Raw genomic sequence first — 24233 nt, 5'->3', positions numbered from 1 at the left:
CATTTAACAAACAAGAAGTGGCTTCCATTGAGTGGGAGTTCAATAAGGAGTTGACAGCTATTGTTTGTGACTTGGGGTTTCGCCTCCAGTCAGAATTCAAGGTCTTTCCTGTTCTGCTACAGGGAGTTTTTCATCAGAGGGTTTCAGCAGGATGCCCTGATTTTCTTTTGGCGCTTCATTCTTGTGCATACCATTCTGCCAATCCCTTAAATTCCTCTGTTCCAGTTTAGAAGGTATGGGATAGCTATGATCCTTGTGGTTCCAGACTGGGCAAAGAAGACATGATACTCTGAGCTACCTGTCAATTTGTTCTCCCTGGAGGCTTTGATTTCTTCTTTTATCACACGCAAGGATTCAAATTCTTCATCCAAGCCAGGCACCAGCCTGAACCTTGATGCATGGCTATTAAAATATTGAGGTACCAGGATTGGGATCTCTGTGAAGATGTGCCTTATGTGCTACTGTTGCTTAATAGGCCTTCCACTTTAACCTGTTATTGAATCCCAAAGCTATGCTTTTGATTGTATTTTTTGTTGACCAGTTGTGCTTTCAATATTGGCACTATAACCGATATGGCTGTGTTAAAGAGAACAGCTGAGCAGGAAATGTATACTTTACAAGTCTTTCTGGCTTGCAATTCTTAAAGTATGTGTTTACTCGGTTTCTCCATAACAATGTGTGGGTCTTGTCACAGATGGCCTTCTGGCAGGTGGGACAGGCTGCACAAAGTTGTTTGATTTGGTGTACACCCCAGGCTAGTAGAATTGAATGAGGATGGTCTTCTGCATCCTTTTCAGTCCCTGGTGCCCAGCCATCAGTTTTTTAATGAGCGAACTTGATCCCTGCCTTCTGGGATTGTTTCTGAACCAGGAGTTGGTAATAGTTGGTACTGTCCCCTCTTGTGTTTTCATCCACTCTGTACAGGAGCCCCTTCTTGTCCATGATATGGGAGATCTACAGAGTTTGGCTCTCAGCAAGTTCTTAAAGGCGTTCTCCAGAAGATGGTCTGTTTTCCGTTCGTTAGCAAACTCTGTTGATGGGGCATGGAGCTCCTAAGGGTCAGGAATCCTCTCTTTGTACCTCTGTCATTTCTCCAAACCAAGCATCGGCTGGCTCTCTGTCGCATCCAGATCTTCTACTTTTTCGATTTCAGGCATTAAGATCTTCTCGCACACCAGTTGCTGTATTAATTGGCTGGGTTTTATGCTATAGGCAAGGTTCCCAAGGTTGAAGGAGACAACCATCTCTTCCCCACTGCAGTCCCCATTGGTGACTCAAGCTTCAACATCAAAGGAATGCTTTTCGGCCAATCTGAATTTTGGGACAATTTGCCCATTGGTTCCTTCAGGTAAGTCCACCTTTAAACCAGTCTTGCCACAAGGTGGGGGTGGGAGGGGCTGAGACTATCACCTGCAAATCCCCATACACATCACATCCTGCAGCTCTTGTGGTTGCTCTGGTGGAGATGCGGACTGTCTTGGGCGGGTATACTGTTCTCAACATCTTTCTTGGCTGTTGGCGATCTCTGTATTGTGGTCATGATGATCCCATAATGATAAAAACACCAACTCTCGAAGACAGTTCAAGGGTTTTTATTAGAGGAATCGGTAAGGGGCGCTCTGTGGATGGTCCCTCATATAGTACAGGCCCTTCTCTCCCTAGCCCAGGTGTCCCTCAACTCTAAAATGTGCTCTAGAAATCAGTAACCCATACTGTCTAAAATGCGGTTTGCCTGGAGGTGATAGTCTAGGGACAAATGCCCTTTTTAACTATGTCACACTGGGAAACAATCTAGGCAATCCCTAATCTAGGTCCCTGTTCAGATGGATTTCTAAACTCTGACCTAGTGGGCAGAGGTTTAGGAGGCTACCCTTGGTTTGGTGAAACGGGGGAACCTTCTGGACAAGCCAGTCCAATCTAGGTAGCTTGTCAGGCGGTCAAGACTAAGTCTCAGGAGCGGTGAGAGTGATCGGAAGCCCACAATGAGCACACACAGTAACAAACCACAAATTACTTGTAGACAGGTGTATATGAAAAATATCTATACATTAATTGTAGGCTGGACCAATAAACACAAGTAACTTTAGTTACACGAAAAACAGTTATCACACAGAATCCTTATACTAGATAACATATATACATTAGGTTTTTTAATGCAACACAGCCGTAACACACATCCACACCCTGTGAAGTGAGGGGTGAGTTAACATACTAGGAGCACTAAACAATTCTTCGAAGTCATTCCCTATCTTTCGAGTCCAGTGCTAAGAAGTGGGGAGCCTTGTGTTCAACAGTACAGTTGTGCATAAAAACCCACGATCGCACAGGTGAAGGAAAAGGCGGGTCTCCTTGGGAGGACTGTAGCAAATCAGGAAGGGGCAACAGGCGATGAGGAAATTGGTTCCCACTATTTGAGTAGGATCTACCCATGGCGGCAGAGCAGTTTTCAAAAGGTGAGAATAGCTAGGGAGCGCAGGCTAACCCAGCAAAAGGTGAATACCTCTTAATGGATATTCGTGCGTAAAAGTGATTGGTTGTGCCAGGGGTCCACCTGTAAGTGATGCAAGTACTCACTGACCCTTGCCAGTTTGGTCGAGGTCGCTAGTAGTTTGAGTCCTGCAGTTTCATGGCGCTCCGGCTCTTGACGGCTGCGGGATGGAACGATCGTCTGTGACGGGACAGTTGCCTTTTATCAGCTTCCGAAAGAGGTATGAAGAAAATTCCGGTGCAGCAGGCTTCAGGGCAAAGGAGAGCAGAACAGCATGGCACCTACAGTGACCGTCAACAACAGGTAGTGACGCAGGATTCACAGATGCGGGCGTTACACACTCTCCTAATTCGAGACCCAGAGGAGCTAGGCCTGCAAACTTTGGCGGGAGAATGCACAGGACCACAAGCAAGCAATGTCCCAAGTCTTGGGTTTCCCCTCGAGACGGTGGCGGTTCTGCGGGCAGTGGAGTAACTTTGCTGAAAATGTTGGGGGGGGGGACATCATAACAACTGAAAAAAAGGGGCAGGTGGAGTTGGCAGACCTTGGCACTGAGGGATAAGATTAAAGTACTACACAACAAGAGTCCATTGCCGACGCGCTCGGTTATAACTTTCATAAGACTGATGGGTATCTTTAAAATTAAATTCTAAAGACACGCCAGTCTTCTGAAACTTATAACACCACAGTTGGTCCTTAGAATCCACTGCATTGACAACAGTAAAAAAGCGTGCTCCCCCTCTACCTAAAGAGGGCCTGCAAGCGGGCTGAAGGGAGCTGGTGTTTGATTATTGCCATCAGGGCACTGACTCAAACAAGCATATACAAGCCCTAGTATACATCAAACACATTCAGTCCCTTCTTACATTAAGTGAGAACAAAATATAAAGAAACGATTGATGCAGGCACATGTGACTTCATTGTTCTGTTTGTAACCTGCATCACATGAACCCAATTACGACTATGCTGTGTAAGATGTTTGCATATGCCAGGAAGTGGGTGGAAATGACCATATGTGGATTAGCCTGGCCTTGGGCAGTCCAATGGGTGGGTAAATAACCAAACACCACCTACACGCTTTGTACCCCTCCTCTTATGGCATGGTTTCCTAGCTGTACTCTAATGCAATAGTATTGGTTTATAGGTGGCACTAATCACCAAAACTAAAATTGGGGTACCCTCTGCTCGTGGTATTACTACCTGCTGTAATTTTATCCCCAAATAAATCCTATTGGACTTCGGAACGGGACGTAATGAAGCCTCCTAACAGTGCTGTAATTACAGCCGACAAGAACGCAAATGCAGGTTGCTACGATCGCAACAAACTTCCACATAACAGAGAAACTTAGGAAAAGGCTTAATTACCAGAGAAAACACAAATAGTTTATGAAAACGGGCAGCAAAGTAGTCTCACGCTGGATAACGCCCAGAGAGAGAGTTCCAATTTATGGCCAAGGTTGAGCAATTATTCATTCCCTCGGAGGACAACATTTCCCAAGAACAAGACATCGGAGGCAGTCTACAAGCCGTCAACGATCCATGTGTTTTCATGTGCTGGATATTTTTAAAGGTGTACAGTAGCCCACCTTTATTTTTACCTTTGTATATAGGTTTGAGACCCCCATCCAATCAGTTACTGCTTTCCATTACCTCCTTTCCGCTCTACTTTTTAATTTCTTTTCTTAGATCTTTGCATTGACTCTTGTGCAATTTGCATTTACAAAAGCATACTGAAAATAAAGTTGCAGCAATGAAGACAATTAACCATTTAACCACACTTCATCAGGTAGTAGGCCCTCTCTAATTAGTTTGCAAAAGGAGCAGCCTGCGTGTTTAAAAAAAGGCACAAAGACTGTTCTGATGCTGCCGCTATACAAACACTCGCCCAGCGACTTCCCACTGGGAATGGCTCTCTCTCAGGCAGCTAACAAGGATATTAGCTCATCACTTGAGCCTTAGAGCCATTACCTGGTGTCAAAAATGGTTTTCTTTTCCACCTCCTGTGGCATGGGTTTGGACACAAACCAACCTGTAGTGGACCTACAGGTTTTGACAAAGCGTTAAGCCAAACTCTCACTGTAGACGTGGCACAGCAGTTAGGCGTTACTCTTAGGAGAGGTTTAACATTGGTAAAGGGTGCCAGTCACTCACACGGGAGACCAATTAAGAGATTGACTATATAGTCGGTACTGAAATATACATATGACAGTCACAGGGATACTCTGCATCAAGTTAGGAACATGTCTAGATAAGCAACATGTGCATTTAACACACACAAACACACACACACTGCAGTTTGCAGACTATGTGGTTGCAGCGCACCCTAGGGCACCTCATACCTGAAGATAAACTTGCCTTATTAGCCAGTTGTGCATTCCATAGGCCTGGCCAAGTTCTACGTTGTGTAACGCATGGCATATGAACAGAGGTCTTTGCAATGGCAACACATAGTTCATGAAATGCAAAAGTAAAAAAGTTCTGTATTTACATGCCTTGGAAACCAGTGCTTTAAGTTGTTGGCGTTTCTGTGGTGTTACTAGCCTGTGTCATTTTGCTCAGACCAATATTTCTGCATGGAACATCTTCGTGTTTGGTTGTTCCACTCAGGAAGGAAAGTGAAATGTAATGCTCAGAAATATGCTTGCATGGCCAAGAAAGTACAGTGTAATTTCAGCGGAATCTGCAGCATTGTTTAAATAGATAAATAGGATTGTTTCGCTCTGCTGAGGGCATGTCAGATGAGAGATCCTTGGTTGCATGAATTCCCCATTGCGACCCTTTCCAGACAGCTGTGTCTTCCAATTTAACCACTTTCCTTTCTCAGTCTCCAATGTAAAACGAGTTACGAAAATAAAACAATAATGAGGAATGGTTCGTGCAATTTACCCTGTGTTTAAGGGCAGACATCTCGGCCTTTGTCCATGGTGGTTCTGAACCAGAACACCCTTGCAGCTTGACCAGTGCACTGTTGAGATTCTCAACCTGCTGCCTGGCTGTTAACAACTAGATCTGATCAATTAATCTTGTGCCATAGTACACACACCAATGCAATTCTCACCAACAGTGATCAAGGGCATGTTAACACCTCTGTCACACGGTAGCAATTAAAGACAACTGTGAGGAAACCTATTTCACAAATATCAAAATGCATAACTAGGAGGCAGAGAAAAACACGCGCTGCAATGGGTGTGAAATTTGAAACTCTTTCCTGCTGATTTCTCCTGGAATCGACTGAATCTTCTTCGGGTCACACGGTGCCAGCAACAACAAGGCTGCAAGGCTTGGGCAGAACTCCAACCGGCATGGCGCTGCACACGCAGAAGCAGCAGAAAATTAAACTCAGTTTCGTTTTCTGTTGTGGACAACTCGGCAGCAGTGGCGCCGGTCACAAAAGCGGCCCAAAAGATGGGGGGGACAATAAGGCATGACACAAAAGTTGGGGGGGACAAAACCCCCGTCCCCACCTATAATTATGCCCATGTCTGCGGGATACCCTGAGGTAGAGCTGGACAGTTCACTGGATGGCCCAGGAACACTTCTGCAAGGGCTCGTTCGGTGGGTAATCAGGTGGCACCGAGAGTAGTTGTTCCCGCTACTTCAAATGGGCAAAGCACCTTGGCATGCCTTCTTGATCGAAGAAGAAAGCAGGGGATGGACAGCACAGCTGTAACGCTCACCTGATTCCCGTAGAGGCGCCGGTCTTGACTGGGCGTATACCGTATCTTCAAAGGTGATGTGTAACACACGGCTGGCTCTTTGGGCTGGACCTCTGTGCACTGTATGTCTGACTCGAAGGGTAAGATGTCTGCAGATAGAAAATATGGGATTAAGGAACTGGGTTATTGAATGTCTCTCTTCTTCCCTTTCTCTTCTCCTGTAGAACCCCAAAGGTTAACGCTCTCACCTTAGGTAAGTGAACGCCGTGCTCTCCATCTGCCTCAGGCAGGGTGCTGTAACCAGTTTCTTCACTGGATAAGGGGAGCAGGCCTCTTGACTTCAGAGGACTGCTGTCCGTCGTTTACTGCACAAACGGTAAGTTTCGAGTAATTCTAATGTCTTTAAAGTCTTTAGTAATGATGTTTCTTGTTTTGCAGGGTTCCGGCGATGGCGGATGACGGGCTGAAGTGAGTTGAAGATGGAGCCCGTGTGATGAATAGAAGCGCCTGGAAGCACGTAAGTAAGCGCTTGTTGCCTGCTTCACGATGCGCTCTAACTGTCTTTTTATTTTACAGGTACAAGTTCGGAGCGGCTGCAGGGTGCCGGAATACCCACTGGGTTAGATGTGGAAAGGAGTAATGGCACGTGAGTATTAAAGTTCCCCAATGTCTCTAAACGCACCTTGTTTTGGCTTTCAGATGCGGGATGCAGCGCCGAAGGTCTCCGGAGCGTGCGAAGAGTTGGTAAGCTTTTGTCTTTCAGATGCCGGAATGCAGTGTGAAGACCTCCGGAGCGCACGAAGAGTAGGTAAGCCTTTGTTTTTCAGATGCCGGAATGCAGCGCGAGGCGTTGGTGACAGCCAATGGACCAGGTAAGTGAAGAGCTGTCACTGAAGACCGTAATGCTAACCTGTTCTTTCTTGTTTTTATAGGTGTTGCTGAAGACTGGATTCAGGATGGTAAGCCTTTTTCCTTAGGCCCAGGATCAGATGCAGAAGACACGATGAGCGTTCTGCTGCAGAGGATGCAGAATAACGCAAAGCAAGATTCATCCATCGGGTGTGGTTTAAATAGCCTCCTGTAGTGCTTAGGTGTCTCCTTCCACAGCCACGCCTAGGTAAGAAAAGAGTTCCTGCTTTCCAGAAGAGTTCCAGTGTTCTGAATCTAGGGAGTGGCTCCTGCCCCACCCAACAGGAAAAGTAGTTCCAAACAGAAGAGGATCAGAGGCTCAACTGGCAGGCAAGTAAGCAGCATGGTCTGCTGCAGGTAAGTCCACCCAAGCATTATGAGCCCGGCGCTTCCAGCACTGGGACTGGGCATATTTATGAGCCTGGTGCCACTGGCGCCTGGACTGGGTCCAAAAAGTCCCAATTGGGACTGGTTGGCACTCGGAACCTGGGTTATGGATCTGCTTCCAAGGGAGTTGGGAAAACCCTGCCCTTTTGGAAGCAGAGATCATGACAACAGCAGAGGGTGAAGGGTGCCAAAACCTTCCAAAGCGTCTCTGGCGGTTTCACAAGTCTGTTTCTTTGTGCAGGAGACTTGGCTCCTTCTGTAGTTCGGTGAGAACTCAGGTGATCGACATGGAATGGATGCAGAGCCCCTTTTCTTATCCAAGATTAGTTCTGCGCCAAAATTGAGCACTTCCAATCGAAGATCTGCTCTCATGCAGGCATCCCAGTCGTGGTCCAATCACGGCCCACTGTGGTCTCAGTCATTCAGGCACTCCAGACATCCTGGCACCAGTACTGTGGATTGGGACCACACAGTCCCAACCCCCTTTCTGGGGGCACACATGACGGGCACAAGCCTACAAAAGAGATTGGTTTTCGCGGGAGGCTGCATGCCCAAATAATGAAAACCCGGGTTACTTGAGCTGTGTGAAGGCAAGGGACAAAATGGCCATGGGACATAACAAAATACTTTGTGGCACGGCCATTTTCAGACCTGGCCGTAGTCTTGAACCAAATGCAGTGAATGCGGTGTGATCCAGTAAAAATAAGTGAAACATTATAAAAAGTAACTGCTGCCACCAGTTCGACCCAGGCACACTTGTACAATCACCAAAAAATCCTTTGAGGGTGTCTAGGGCCATAATACAAAAAGTACCCCAGCGTACGTTACTGGAAGGTACATTGTGCACTGTGAAAAAGTTACCAAGAAATGGCAACATAGTCAAAGACTATGGGAAACATAGTTTCCCAGTACTGATAGTCTGAAGGACGTGTCGGTTTCCCCACAAAAAGTGAGCAAAAGCCCAGGGGAGTTCAGCAGAAGGCTGGACTCCACTGGAAAAGGTTAGATTAGGATAGCCAAACAAAAGCTAAAAGTTTGGGGGAGTCCATAAATGGAGGGAAAAATACACCTAAATGAAATCTTTCTTAAATGTTCCCCGGTGCAATGAAGTATAAAAATAGTAGCCTTCCAGTTACTCTGGCCCCACTTGGTCCTTTCCTTTCATATCCTTGTGCTCCTCGCCTGCTGTTCTATCTCTCCTTTCCTTCTACTCTCCTGACCTCCTTCCTCCCGCACTCCTTTGTTGCTCTCTCTCCATCATCCCTCCTTTCTCTCCCTCCAATGTTTTCTCTCTCCCCTCCGTTCTTCACCACTACTCTCCTCGCCATTAATACTCTTCCCTCTCTACACCACGTTACCCTCCCCACACCACTACTACTCTCCCCTTTCCACACCACTACTACTCTCCCTTTTTGCACTACCACTCTCCTCGCTACACTACAACTCTCTCCCTCCAAACTACTACGCTCCTCTCTCCACAATACTACTACTCTCCCCTTTCTACACAACCACTCTCCACCCAGTTTTCCCCAGTCACCCTCCTTTCACTCTCCCATTCACCTTATCATTCACCCTGCTCTACTAGTCTCACTCTCGCCCCTTTCACGTGCACTCACACCCAAGCACCACTTTGTCTCATCGTCAATTATCTCACCTTGCACACTCCTTCAGCAATCCCCCCACCCCCTGCTTCTCTCCACTGTCCTTCCTCTGTCTGTTGGTCCTCCTTCTATTCCCTTGGCCTCACACAAACAATGCACACCTTCTTGTTTCATGTTCCCCTTTCTTTACTCCTAATTGTCTCTCTCCCTCACCTTGTTCCCCCGGCCAACCACTAGCTTTCCTTTCCCCAGGGGAGATGTTACAGGTGTGCAAACACAGAAAAGTGGTCTTAAGCCCATCCTCTTTCTCTTACACAAGTCTGACAGTCTCTAGTAATGGCAATCCTCTGTTACCATAGTCAATCGACCAGTTTGTGTGAGGTTTTGCTTGAGTGTTTATTCTGCTGGCTCGGAGGCGGGTGCTCTGCGGGCTGGTTGCAGGTAGAGAATTGTCTCTGTACGCTTTGCATAGAGCGCTGAGATTGTTGGAATGCTGAGTCAACCGCTTTTCTGACTCTTTCAGGCTAGAGTTCTTGCTGTCATCTGCTCCAGGTTGCATAGCGTGGTTGATCTTCTGGGTTTGCTTTGCGGGTTGGTCTGCGCCACAGCCGTTTCCAGCTGCTTCTCCCAGGTAGGCTGCTTGACCGTTCTTCTTTCGCTAGGCATGTTTGATGTTTGACACCCTATGGGACAAATAAACTGGCCAACATTTTGCAGTTCAGGCATGGTGCAGGAAAAGGTGGCACTCATCTCATGCAAATAGGCACAGATAGAAGGGAATGGGACGGGGGCCCTCCCAACTTCCACACCCTGCCTCAGGGGCCGAACTGGCGGTGGTGAAAACCCTGGTGGGCCTCCCACCCCAGGCTGAGAGACGGCTCCTATGCCTCTTGACCGTCAGAACTTTGTTTTGATTTGATGGAGGCTGGCTCCTTTTGCACCGATGTGTCCTTGCCATTTGCGGTTAATTACAGTACAACTGATCTTTCTGATGGCTATCACATGTGCATGTCATTTTAAGATGATGCAGGCACTCTGTATAGACCACCCTTTCCTATTCTTTTAAAAGGAAAAATGTAACTGCAAATGATCCTATGTTCTTCTGAAAGGTCTCAGAGTTTCTTGTTTGTCAGAATAAGTATTTTCCTAAAAGGGCAGTCTGATTTCGTTTAGTTCAATCACATGTGTAGCGAAATGACAATCAACAATTTGTTTTTGCTTGCCAACAAATGATGAGGCAATTTCCAAACAGACGATCTTTTGTTGGATCATTATATGCATAAAAACCTGCTACAAGCTCACCAACAAGGAGGCTCAGCATCAGGGGGTGTTCTACTTGGGGACAAAGGCAGCTGCTGCTGCCTTGCTCAGGCTTGTACTGGCCTATAGGGCAATGCCCAAACCAAAAACACAAAATGCTAGTGTGGGCCACTTTTTTTGGCCAGTGGGCCAGTTTGATGAGTTACTTCACCATGCGGCTAGTAGTTCTGACCAATGTTACTGAATAAATATTCTTTAAAGTGCACAATTTGCATTGCATTTTATTAAAAACATCCCACTTGGGTACTACTCAAACAGTCTCTCACTAAGGGAATTAATTGCCGTATGCACCTGTGGGCCTCTTTTTCATTGGTGCCCGAGACAGTTTTATGCCCCAGTCCTACCCTGGCCTTGCTGAGTGGTGTCACTCAGATACCTTGGTGGACGGACATCTGTTCTAGCTGCCTGTTGGGAATTCAACATACATTTGCCAAGCATTATTAACTGGCTTCTTTTCGATGGGAACATGCCTCTTTTGACCTATTGGGCTTAGATCAGTTTCTTATCTAGGGTGTCAGTCCCTCATATGTTACTCATTTTATAACTCTTCTTATATTCAGGTACTGCTTTGGGAATCGTTCAAAGATTCACCTACCCTCATCCGGTTTGAATATTATTAATCATGAACTTCCGCCCGAGCGGAAGTGCCTGATAGCCTGCAACACCCTCTGCTACTGTCTGGCACGTTGTGCAGCTCGTTCTTGTTTTGGACTAATATTCAAGGTGAATCTTCTATGCTGCATTGGACATTGCTATTCACCCTACAACGTTATATATTGTGTACATATATAGTGTCTACATAATTTCTCTAACACTATTTTACTTATTTACTTTAGGCCACGCCACATCCCGCCCCCGCCCCCCAACCCCCCCCCCCCCCGCCTCAGCTACAATAGGCACTGGCCACGCGCCCTAAGCGGAAGCCTGATAGCTTGAGAGGCTGTGGAGGCTTGGCCATTTTCATACGTGTCATCAATATTTCACCTGCTAATTTTTAGTGCTGTGCATGCTTCGATGATCTACATTCTTATCGCATTTCGGAGTTGGTAAGTGAGGAGCATTACTGCGTTGCTACCTTTTGTGTGCCATATATGTACTTATGTGATGCACATTTGCAAGGAATGCCTCAACTTATGACTACATCACGCATGTATTCTTATGCGATGTGTTTTATTGCGTTTTGTTACATCTATAAAGCACCACTCTAATTAGCGTGTACGGATTACATATCTTATAAGTCGCCATCATTGTAGCAAATTAAAGAGCACGCTTGTTTATAGACATTCGCGCTGCTGTTGCTCAGTTTTGTTTTTCCCAGAGCAAACGCTTATATGCTCATTAGCCTGATTCATCTGTACGAGCATTTGCACGCGGTTGACATTTTTGTGCTTTTTCATTTCTCTCCTCTAGCACTCGATCAACTGCTTCATCATACTTTATCTGCCTCGTGAAGCGACCTCTCTCCCACATAACAAAACACACGCTTAGTGTTTTGTTTCAAGTATTTGGTGTTTCCCCTGCGAAACGTCGTGGGGAGATAGTTATTTTTTGTTGCTTCCCCTGCTACTTGTGCCACTTTACAATTTAGCTTTCCCTCTGTTGTTTACGCAATATGGACATAGGTCTTAGAAGTGGCAAGCGCCTGGGGGACCATCTGGCTAAAATCACACCTGTTCCTAGCCTAGCAAGCTCTTCAAATGACATTCCAATGCATCTAAGGGGCAAACGCTCTTTTCTTTCTCTGTCATTTGAAAACCTTGATAAAAATGCTGCTATAAAGCACAGTGAGAATCCACCTTTTTCAGATCCTATTACAGCGCCTGCCAATCCTTCTAATGAGAGGAGTTCTTCATCCATTCCACAGAGTGTGTTTTCGATCAAAGACGTAAACGAACCCAACTTGAAATTCACTCTTCCCTTCTGTACAGTGTCGAAACCTGAAGTGGCATTCACTGGGACCTCAGAGGAAGGTCATTTTGCTCCTCCATCCGATACTTCGCTTCTTGCCCCGGTCGTAATGTCTGAACTTGATAAACGTGTGCGTTTGTCAATGGGACCCTCCACGCCAATGTCTAAAACCACCAAACACCGTGAAGAGGTTCACTTTCACAAACCAAATACACCTCCACATGTGGCCTGTTCCGCACCTCTCTCCCTGCCTTTTTCACCCAATACTCTTCCATCTGCACCCATGACTGCTAGCTCTCCTTCTACCCCTACTTCATTTTCCATTCCTGTTCATTTACCTATTTCTTCTGCTTATGATTCTTTTCCATTGTATTTGCCTAAAGAAGCCTCAGTTGCCCCGAATCATCAAATCCTGCCGCATCCTCGGGCCATTTAGATGACAACATTGACATTCTTTCGGAACAAGCTTTACAAAACTTTCCGTTTTTGACACGCATTCTTAATCTTTTGGACAAGGGCCATGACTTCACCCATTCTGTTTTAAGGGAATTAAAAGAGGCCCTGTTAGCTACCAACAATAAATTGTCCAAAATCGAAGGCTTCATACTGGCTTTGGACTCATGTCATCAATTTCACACCAATTGTGCAGAAAGGTCCCTTCAGGCATTTCAGACTGCATTAAGCCAGTATGACAAAGCCAGTCTCCTCCACGGTATCCACTCAAACCTGCGACAACGTACTGCTACTTCATTGTCTGCCTAAATCATTCACCCTGGTTACACCAGGAGATTCCACCGACGTTTTGCTCCTTATTTAGATCTCATGGAAGTTGCAAAACTGCAGCATGACCACTTGCTTCATATTGAACAAATCCTCTTTCAGGCCAATCTAGTACCAGTTCCTAAAACAAACCCAATCACTGTCCCTAGTTCTTCCGCTATGGAGACTCTGGATAGTCCATCGGCTTTGACGGACATACTCGATACACAAGTCAATAATATACAATCTGGAGATCCGCCTCTAGATCACCTCACATCCCAAGAAGAAACCCAGACCGCGCAAGTCTTTACGTCATGTAAAGCCAAAAAATCCCTTCAGAGAGCTTTAAAAAGAAGAATGCTCGCCAAATCTACTATTAATGACAATGCGGGCAATGGTCTCAAAACCAAATCCAAAAACCTTACATCTCAGAAAACTAAAGGCCACAATTCTAGTATCAAAAAGATCTGCAATATATCTCTCGAAGACCAAGTCTTAGATCTAAATCAGTTAAATGAAGAGAGCAAAAGAGTCCTTCAAATTAAACCTAAGGAAGACTCTTCGCCGTCTTCCTTGACTGTTGAGGCCTTTTCTGCCGAGGCTGTTTCATCTTTAACACAGACCTTAAATGTACATCCATGCTCTGTTATTAAAGCCTCGTCCTCTGTTCGTGATATTGGTCCTCAAAAATCTTTGGTTCAATCACAAATGTCCAACTTTTTTCCGACCACTGGCAATAAAACCGCCTCAACCACTTTGCAAGCTGATGACTCTTCCGGTAACACAACTAATGTGTTGTCTGATGTCTGTGCTTCTGCTGTAGGCAGCCTTCTTCCTCCTGTCATATCATACGTCAATCTACCAACTTCCCAGCTAGCGTGTCAGAGTGCAGCAATAGCCAGCTCTCAGACAAATAAAATGTCTCACTCTACAACTGGCACTTCGGCACATGTGCAAGTTGGCCTGTCCACTTCAGTCCCTCTCTCGCTTCCACATGACCTCCTGCCTATGGGCCTCTCAGCTTCAGCTCTCATCGGAGAAGAGAGCCTCCCCTTCATTTAGGGAAATTCTAAAAGAGATGACTACCATCTTAGGCTGGTTGAGCGATCCCCTCTTGAATGGCAATTCACGAATAAATGGTTAATTCTTAATGACTGCACTCTTTAAAATTTCATCTATAAGTAATTTGGTTTCTAACGATATAGAATGGATTAAGCTTCTTAACCATAACAACCATCGGATGCTTTGCCGCACTCAATCACATATAACTGCAAAGCTCCTATGGGACCATAAATCCGACTTGATATTACTTGGTATGGAAAAGGAAGTGTTTTCTTCCATGGATGACGCGTGGTCCTTTTTGGACTTTATGCCACCTCCGAAACAAGAACCTATTGAAGTGTCAATCAAAGGGGTTTTGCCCATGAATACACAGACTGAAATGCTTAACCAACTTACTTCTTTTGCTAATGCCCTAAAAGGCTTGGCTTGGCTCGAACCTTTTATTAAAGCTGCTTTGCATGGCGATGAACCCTCACTCAATCCTTAACCCGCGTTGTTTACCGTAGCATCTTGGAATTGCTGCGGTTTACAAAACCTTTTCTCCTGGCACAAATTGCTTCCTGCATCTTTTATTCCTTCGATTATGTTCGTACAAGAAACAATGTGCTCCTATGCCCTGCAGGTGGCTGGGTTCACATCGTTTACACATCCTGCGAAACACCCGCTTGTGGGGAGGCCATCTGGAGGACTTGCAATCTTAATTAAAAACACACTGCGTTTTTCGATCAAATATTCTTTTTCATCTGATCTTTGCTTGATTATTAGAATTCATTTGGAGGACTTTCCTTGTCAGTATTTACTACTTGCGTCTTTATATTGGTATCCTCATTCATTAGCCTTATATATGGCGATCTTTGCTTTTAATGCTGCCCTTTCTGATGCACTGATTCTTTACCATGATTGTGAGATAATCATTGGTAGCGAATTTAATACCATTCTTTTTGCTGAGAAGTTTACAGGTAAGAGGTCTTTTCTGTCTGCATATCAAAAACAATCCCTCATTCGCATAGATGGGCCCAGTTCCTCGAAGATAGGGACATTCATATCATTCCATCAGCCTCATCCTCCTACGACATCACTTGGCAAAGAGGGGCCACTTCTTCCTCGATCGATTATATAGCTGCCTCCAGGTTTCTCTCAGGTTTCCTCAGTCCTGTGAATGTCATCAACCCCCATTTAGGGAATCATAGGATATTAACAGCTGTAATTCACTATAAGTTACCCAGCTTTCTTGCTAAGCCTGACCTTTCTTTGTTGCAAATGGACAGACATGCTCTTTCTATCAATTGGAATCCAAGACTTTGTAGACATCTCACTTAATTAGTAAATCGTGATCGCTGGGTTGATTCCAACAGTGTCCCTTCCTGTCAACTTATGGAGAAAATAGTTGAGTGGAATTTGTGCATGATCAATGACCATCTTCGTAATCTGTCACACTTAGATGTTTCTCTGTCTTGACCTGTGTACTCTCATCCGTACCTGACCACGATTGCCTCCCTTAAGAGACCGAAAAATCGAGATATAAGAAAGGCTAAAGCATTAAATTATAATCTTGATGCGTATATGAAGGCCAAGAAAAACATTATTGCCCAATACAAAATGGATCTAAAAAAAAAAATCAATTTTCATAAACCTCTACAAGATAACCAGCGGATGGTGCAGCTTCTTTGCAAACATAACACCAAAGACATCTGGGCAATTTTGAGGAAGCCCTTGGGGCATACCTGCTCTGCTTTGGATACCAGCATTAATGGCCTAACATGGTAGACCTTTTTTAAATCTAAACATGCTTTACCTCTGCAGCATATGCCCTTTGAAGTACACTTTGCGTCATCATATCCTGTCTTCTTGCCCATCATCCATAAAAGACATCATTTGGGCCATACAAAAACTAAAACATTCTAAGGCTGCCGGGCCTGATGTACTGCCACCACGTGTGATAAAAGACGATCCACTCTTTTGGGCAACGTTCTTCTTACAAATCTTCAAGAATGTATTTAATTTCAGGAAAATTCCCTGCTCATGGCTCAGTTCTATCATTATTCCACTCCATAAAAAGGGCCCCATTGACAATCCGATTAACTTTGGGCCCATTGCGTTGATCGACGTGGCAGCAAATATCTTCGCCCTTCTCTTAATAATTTGGGAACTTTTTTGGCACAGAAAGCTATATTGTCTAAAGCACAAGTTGGCTTTAGAAAGGCCATGGCGACGCAATTAAATGCCACATTCTCCAGCATGGGGTCTGGCATGGATTCACATGCTCATGAATATTCCCCGTCAGGCTGGGAATCCTCGGTAAAGAAAAAACCAGTATCAGTTTCGTTTCTGATCTGTCTTTCGTAGTAGTAACCAATCACTGGTCTCTGCGTCATACTGACCACAGCCAATGACTGCCCTCTACCTAAGCCCCGCCTCTGGCAGCCATCTTCAGATTTTTACCGCACATTCATGTGTTGGGATCCTCGTGCTATTGCTCTCGATCGTTAGTGCTATTTTTCACGTTTTTTCTCAAAAAACTTCGTTTTTTTCGGTCAAAAGAGCCTCAAGCTCCACCGACTCTCCATCCGATCAACGGGGAGCCGTGTCGGATTCGTCTACGCCCCTCAAGGGTGAAGATTCGTCGAGCTACGCTTTTGGAGGATTCCAGAACAGAAGTTTCTCAGGCCCATCTCGGTCATGGCCCAGGAGAAGGGAAGCTCGACGCCCGGAAAGCTGTTCAGGGTCTGCCTTGGATGCCAGCTACAGAATGTCTTTAAGGAAGACGAACATTCCTTTTGTCTTTACTGCCTACATGAGGACAAGACGCACGTGGAGAAGGACTGTGCGTTTTGCGGCAATATGTCGGAGCGGACCATGAAGGACCGCCATCAACGTCACGCCAACTGGCTGGAAGGGAAGAGCCCGTCCGGCGAGAAAAGGAGGAAGAAATCCGAGCGGTCTTCTAAGACCTTTGAGGACGCCCCGGCGACGGGGGTCCAACACAAGGCCATGCACCGCGAGTCCGCTGGCACCGGGAGCGCCGAACGGTCGGGCTCTACGGGCGCCAGGCAGGGCGCACCCTCCCCGGCACCATCAACCACGAGCCAACGCTCTGGGTCGGGTAAGAGGAAGGCCGAGCACCAGGCGAAGCTCCTGGAGAGGCCCCGGTCGAGCTCTAAGGCGGAGGGGGAGCGAGGCAGTGTCCCCCCCCCCCCTCAAGGAGAAGGCGGTGAGCGCACCTAAGGTGGTGAAAGCCTTAATCCATCCGGCCAAGGCCTCTATCGAGACAGTCGCGGCGGCCCTGGCTCAGCCTGTGGAGGCTACACCAGTGGTGGCGACCTCGGGGCTCAGAGTCTCCCTGCCACCGCGGAGGGAGTCCTCTTTTATGCCCATCGACACGACCCCCGTGAAACCTCCGACGGAGAAGAAAAAGGGGGGGCAGGAGGTCGTCGTGGATTCGGCCTCAACCTCTGAGGAAGAACTGGTCGAGGTCTTAAGCCACGGCGTTGGCGTGGAAGAAGACCAGCCCGTCGGGAGGGATCCCGACGCAGGAGACAACGACATCGTCGAGGGTACCGACGGGGCCCCTGACCGCCCGTCGGACTCCCCTCTACCAGCGCCGCAAGAAAACTCGGCGGCCATTTTGTTGGCTATACAGTCCTTATGCTGAGAGATAAGGACTAGACTGCCGTTGCCAGTGGAGATCCCGTCGGGGGACCCGGAACCAGGCCCTTTGGGCAGCCCCCCTCCTAAGAAAAGAAGGATTCACCCTCCACCTCCTTTTCAGCCGTCGCGCCCCGTTCAGCCCTCCTCCCCGTCCACGACTCGAGGGGATGACACGGGGACTGGCACGGCCGCGACGGATATGGACGACGAGGTGTACGACGAGGATCTGCCGTCGTCACCTCCCACCCGGGCTTCCCCACCCGACGAGATTGGATCTTTTCACTCCATGATCGCCAGGGCGTCCGAGCTCTTCCAGCTCTGCCCTGAGGAGAAGAAGAAGGAAGGTTTCCTTTATCAGCGGCGCGAGGCCAAGAGGAAGACGGTCCTCTCGGTACCTCCGCTGGACGATATTTGGGATGAGGGCCTTGCCCTCCTCAAGACCCCATCCACGACGCCAGCTAGAAGAGACCGGTACGAGAAGAAGTACCCGGACGCGGCCCCCTTGTGCCTCCGGGCACAGCCTACCCTGGACTCCGTCGTCTCCACGGCGGCCAGGAAGAAAGCAGGGGGCGGGGGGTGCGGCCTCCACGTCGACTTCCCCGCCGGACGGCGAGGGAAAGAAATTGGACACGATGGGGCGCAGGGTCATCTCGTCTGCAGCGACGACGATTAAGGCGGCCAACGCCTTGGCTATCATAGCCTGCTACGACAGGGAGCTGTGGTACAAACTGGCTCCCCTGCTGGACTTCCTACCGGACGACAAGAGGGCGGATGCCCTGGAGATCTTGCAGGAAGGTGAGGTGGCGTCGGACCACGCCATCACGATTGCGACGGACATCGCCGACACTGGATTTCACCAGTTGGGCAACGGCGTGTGCCTTAGGCGGCGTGGATGGCTCAGGGCTACTGACTTCCGTCAAGACGTACAGACCAGAGTCCTGGACATGCCGTTCGATGGGAACAACCTGTTTGGGAAAACAGTGGACGATTCCCTTCAAGCCATTAAAGCGGACACAGAGACGGCCCGGGCTCTCGGGGTTCTCCAGCAACGGCGGCCGCCCTTTTGGAGCGGCGGAGGCAAGGGTGCCTCCAAAGGTTCCGGCGGCGGATTTTCCACATACCGTCAAGCGGCCCGTTCGTCGTCTCAAGAAGCTTACAGGGGACGAGGCAAGTCAGGCGGACCCCGCCGTCGTCGCCAAGGAGGTCAAGGCGGCAAAGCCTCGTCTAAGCAGGATTGAACCGGCCCTGGGGTCGGGCCCCCACCGAAGCACCCCGGTGGGAGGCCGGCTGGCGAGCTTCGTCAGCGTGTGGGAGTCCATCTCCACCGACCGTTGGGTGCTGGACGCCCTGGCCCAGGGCCACGCGCTCGAGTTTCAAAGAAGGTGCCCGCGTCCCCCCTGTGGCCAGGAAAGAGCTTCACGTCCCTCAGCTTCTCCGGGAGGTAAAGGCGATGCTCAGGAAGGGCGCCATCAAACTCGTCCCAAAGAGGCTTCGGGGCTCCGGAGTTTACTCAAGATACTTCCTCGTGAAGAAGAAGACGGGAGGATGGCGCCCCATCCTAGACCTACGACGGCTGAACAAGTTCATCAAGGCGCAGAAGTTCCGGATGGTCACCCTCCAGCACGTCCTGGGTCAGCTGGAGGAGGGCGACTTCCTGTCGTCGTTGGATTTGGAGGATGCCTACTTCCATATTCCCATCCTAAAGGGGCACCGAAAATTTCTCAGGTTCGTGGTCCAAGGGCGTCACTATCAGTTCAGATCCCTTCCCTTCGGTCTGCGGTCGGCGCCCAGGGTATTCACCAAGTGCCTTGCACCAGTGGCGGCACAGCTGCGCCGAGAGGGGATCCACGTCTACCCCTACCTGGATGACTGGCTCATCCGAGCCAAGACGAGGGAGCTCGCCGTGGAGCACACGGCAAGGACCGTCCAACTTCTCACAGACCTGGGATTCTCCGTGAACTACGCCAAGTCCCACCTGGTACCCGCGCAAGACGCACTGTTTCTGGGAGCGAAGCTCGACACAGTGTCCCTTCTGGCCTCCCCGTCGGAGGAAAGGACCAGGGCCATCCTGGGCAAGGTACAGCGGATGTTGGTTGCCGACACGGCCAAGGTGAGGTCCATCAAGTCCCTCCTCGGAATGATGTCTTCTTGCATCTACCTCATTCCCATGTGCAGGCTCCGGATGCGCCCGTTGCAGGAGTTCCTGGACGCGCGCTGGATCCAAACGACTGGCAACTTCGAGGAGAGGATCACACTCGACGAGAGTTTCCGACGAGCGATCCGGTGGTGGGGCACCCGCGCGCATCTGACGGCGGCCATGGACTTCCAGACCCCAGGCCACCAGGAGACAGTGACCACGGATGCCTCCCTGGAAGGGTGGGGAGCGCACACCGGAAATCTGCACGCGAGAGGCCTTTGGCTCCCGACGGAGAAGTCCCTCCATATCAACGTCCTGGAGCTCCGTGCAGTGTTTTGGGCCCTCAGGTCCTTCCTTCCGTCCCTCAAGGGCAAGGTGGTGAGGATCTTCACCGACAACACCACCACCATGTTTTACATCAGGAAACAGGGCGGAACCAGGTCCCCAGCACTGTCCAAGGAGGCGCAGGACCTGTGGCATTGGGCCGTCGCCCAAAGGATGTTTCTGGTGCCGTTTCATCTGGCAGGGATAAAAAACACCATTGCCGACTCACTCAGCAGGGAGCTGCGCTCGTGCCACGAGTGGGAACTACGGCAGGATCTAGTGGATCGCCTCTTCCGACGGTGGGGCACACCCCAGATCGACCTGTTCGCGACGGCGACGAACTCCAAGTGCCGGAGGTTCGCCAGCAGGTTTCCCCAGCCGAGGAGCATGGGCGATGCTTTCTCGTTCCCCTGGGAAGGCCTGTTCCTATACGCGTTCCCTCCTCTGCCACTGCTGATCCGGCTCATCAACCAGCTGAAGAGGTCACGGTGCAGGATGATCCTCGTCGCACCTGCGTGGCCGAGGCAGATATGGTTCCTGGACCTTCTGGACTTGTCAGCGTCCCCGCCAATCAAGCTGCCGGTGAAGGCGGATCTACTCTCCAGTGAAGGAGGCGCCATCCTCCACCACGACCCGAAATCGCTGAACTTGCAGGCCTGGCTCCTGCAGCGCTAGAGTTTGGAGGATACGACATACCGGCCGACTGCAGAGAGGTTCTTGCAAAGGCCAGGGCGTCCTCGACTCTTAAATGCTACGGACACAAATGGAAGAGGTTCTCTGTCTGGTGCCACGCACAGAAGATTAACCCTCTAAGGATTACGGCTCCCTAAGTGCTGCCGTACCTGTTGACGCTGGCCAAGGCTGGACTGGCACACGCGTCCATCAAGATTCATCTTGCTGCGATCTCCCGATACACCAGAACCACGGGGCGGACGTCCTTGTGGTCTCATCGTCTGGTGAAAGAGTTCATGAAGGGACTGTTCAGATCGTTCCCGCCGGTGAAGGCTCCGGCCCCGGCGTGGGAGCTCAACGTGGTGCTGACCAAGCTCATGGGACCTCCGTTCGAGCCTCTGCACTCGGCCCCGTTGAAGTTTCTGTCGTGGAAAACAGCGTTTCTTGTGGCCATCACCTCCACACGACGAGTGGGAGAGATCCAAGCCACCATACTTGACTTTTCACGACACGAGGGTGGTGCTCAGGACGCACCCCTCCTTCATGCCCAAGGTGCCGTCGGACTTCCACCTCAACGAACCCTTGGTGTTGCCTGTGTTTTTCCCGTCGCCTTCGTCGCCGGCTGAGAGGACTTTGCACTCGCTGGATGTGGCTAGAGCGCTGAAGTTCTACGTGGACCGCACAAAGTGTTTTCGGAAGACGTCACAACTCTTTGTGAACTTTGGACCTGTCAATCAGGGGAAGGCTCTCTCGAAGGCTTCCATTTCCAGATGGCTCTCCGGCTGTATCATGTACTGTCATCGGTTGGCAAACCGACCGCTGCCTGGCCGTCCGAGAGCCCATTCCACCAGAGCGATCGCAGCTACAACGGCGTTCCTTTCTGGTGTACCCCTGCTGCTACGTGGAGGTCGACGCACACCTTCACGAAATTCTACTGTGTCGATCAGGATTCCAGGGAGAAGTCCAGGGTCGGCCAAGCAGTGCTGCGCAACCTGTTCGCCTGAGGTGAGCCTGGTGAGGAGGTAAGATTGCTTGATGTTGAGTTTGATGTAATGCTTAATGTTGAGCCTTTGCCACCTCCCGTGGTTGTGCATGTGTGTACTGCTATGTATTCCTTATTCATGAGCATGTGAATCCATGCCAGACCCCATGCTGGAGAAGGAACAAGCTACTTACCTGTAACTGTTGTTCTCCAGCATGGGTCTGGCATGGATTCACATGCGAACCCTCCCGCCGACCCCTCTGCGGCTCTTCACTTGGTCATGCTGCCACTTCACGTGCTTCCAAATCTGAAGATGGCTGCCAGAGGCGGGGCTTAGGTAGAGGGCAGTCATTGGCTGTGGTCAGTATGACGCAGAGACCAGTGATTGGTTACTACTACGAAAGACAGATCAGAAACGAAACTGATACTGGTTTTTTCTTTACCGAGGATTCCCAGCCTGACGACGGGGAATATTCATGAGCATGTGAATCCATGCCAGACCCATGCTGGAGAACAACAGTTACAGGTAAGTAACTTGTTCCATATTAGCTCATCTCATCTCCTCCGCCCAACATTCTGCTGTCGGGCCCATTTACATGGCTGCCCTCGATTATCATCAGCCTTTGACAGCGTTATTAGAGGGCGTCTGTGGGACAAGATGTTGGCTTATGGGATTCCATCATACATTGTTGCGCTTATCTCCCTACTGCACCACAATGCCAATTTTAGAGTTTGTATTAATACAGCTGGCCTTCTGACAGATCCAATTCCTACTGAGATCGGTGTCAAGCCAGGTTGCAGTCTGGCTGCCACTTTATTCAATCTTTACCTTGCTGACACCAATCTCCTATGGAATGCTGCGCCGGTCTTTCCTGTCAGATTGGGTGACATACGATTGCAATGGCTCGCATTCGCGGACAATGTGATCCTTTTTGATCGGACACCTTTCAGTCTTCAAAATAAGCTCAATCTCTTTTTCTCTTACTGCGTTCAAAACAACTTGGCAATAAATTCATACAAATCTAACATCTTAATTTTCACAGCTAAAAAAAAGAACTGTGCATACAAATGGACCATTCATTTTAATTCAATTAAGGTAGCTTCAGAGATGATCTACTTAGGATACAATTTGTCGAACTCTCCATCAGTGTCCGAATGGCAGACAATCATCTCATCTGAAATCACACATCTCATATCACAAATGTAGATCATATTCCGCAAACACTGTACATTTTCACTTGTTCCTCTCTTGGATTTCTACTTGTTGAAAGTGGAGGCCGTGATTCTTTATGGCCTCGATCTATGTCTTGCCAAAATCAGCCCTTTCCTAAATAAAATCCAAGGTAAAATTTGGAAAACAGTGTTAGGCCTTCCTAGGTATTTACCCAATGCCATAGTAAGTCACAAACTAGGTCTTTCTTCCTTGGCAGCAAAGTTTAATTGGCGTATGCTATCCAACTTCACAAAGATGTGTTTGCCGCTACCTAATTCTCTTTATGAAGACCTCTTCACTTTGCTATCTAAGCTTTCTCCCGTCTCAATAGCACAATTTCATTCCCGTATGCAGAACTACTTGCATCTTTGAACCTAACCACTGAAGATCTTAATTGACATTCTCCATTGGCTAAAAAAAGACTTTTTTGTAACGATTGGGCAGCTACTGCAGATCTTATTTCGACCTATTCTTCGTTTAAAGAATATGCAAAATTCAGGCGGCATCAGCTATCGTGTTTGCCATACCCAAGTGTCTTTCCCTGCAATAAAACAAGAACTTTATACATGAGATTCCGCTTGGATCTATTTCACACGAAGCTTCGCACTAGGAGTTGGTCTCTTGGTCCTGCACCATGGCTTGATACCGAGTGTCGCTTCTGTTGTGTTAAAGGGGTTGAGGAATCATTTAAACATCTTTCTTTCGTGTGCCCAGTTTGAGAGCTCGAGGACTATTTTTATGACCGAATTCTCCACCGCAATAACGCCATTATCCCGAAATCTCATTCGGATGAGATTCATGTGGGGACGCTCAAACTCGATCATCTTCGCAGCTTCTCGCATGTTGAATTACATCAACACAAAACCTGAAGAGGAATCGGTTTAATTGCGCGCAACAGTGTGTTCTTGCTGAGTATTCACCTATTGCTGATTCTTACAATTTTTTGTGACACTCATCGCACTCGACCCAATGCTGGTTTGTTAGTCTACTACCACCAACACTTCTGCTATATTCACATAGGCAACGGTGGAGGGTACCACATAGGCTATAAAGTGCTTTGACCTAGATCAAATGTTTTTGGCTTTATATTCTTCTTTTAGTATGAATCAGAAGTTTAACATATATTTTAATGTCCAATTGACAGTGTCACTTGCAAAGATTCTTTTG

General features: G+C 48.4%; 1 protein-coding gene across 7 annotated transcripts in view; it reads left to right on the top strand.

The window, feature by feature from the left end:
* Nucleotides 1-24233, top strand: part of RTEL1 (regulator of telomere elongation helicase 1) — a 1752068-nt gene that overhangs the window by 1063551 nt on the left and 664284 nt on the right. The gene's annotated exons all lie outside the window — the stretch shown is intronic.

Source organism: Ambystoma mexicanum, chromosome 3p, assembly GCF_040938575.1.
Source record: "Ambystoma mexicanum isolate Mex_15411 chromosome 3p, UKY_AmexF1_1, whole genome shotgun sequence".
Taxonomy (NCBI): domain Eukaryota; kingdom Metazoa; phylum Chordata; class Amphibia; order Caudata; family Ambystomatidae; genus Ambystoma; species Ambystoma mexicanum.
The sequence above is the reverse complement of the archived record's forward strand: the minus strand, read 5'-3'. Positions and strand labels throughout refer to the sequence as shown.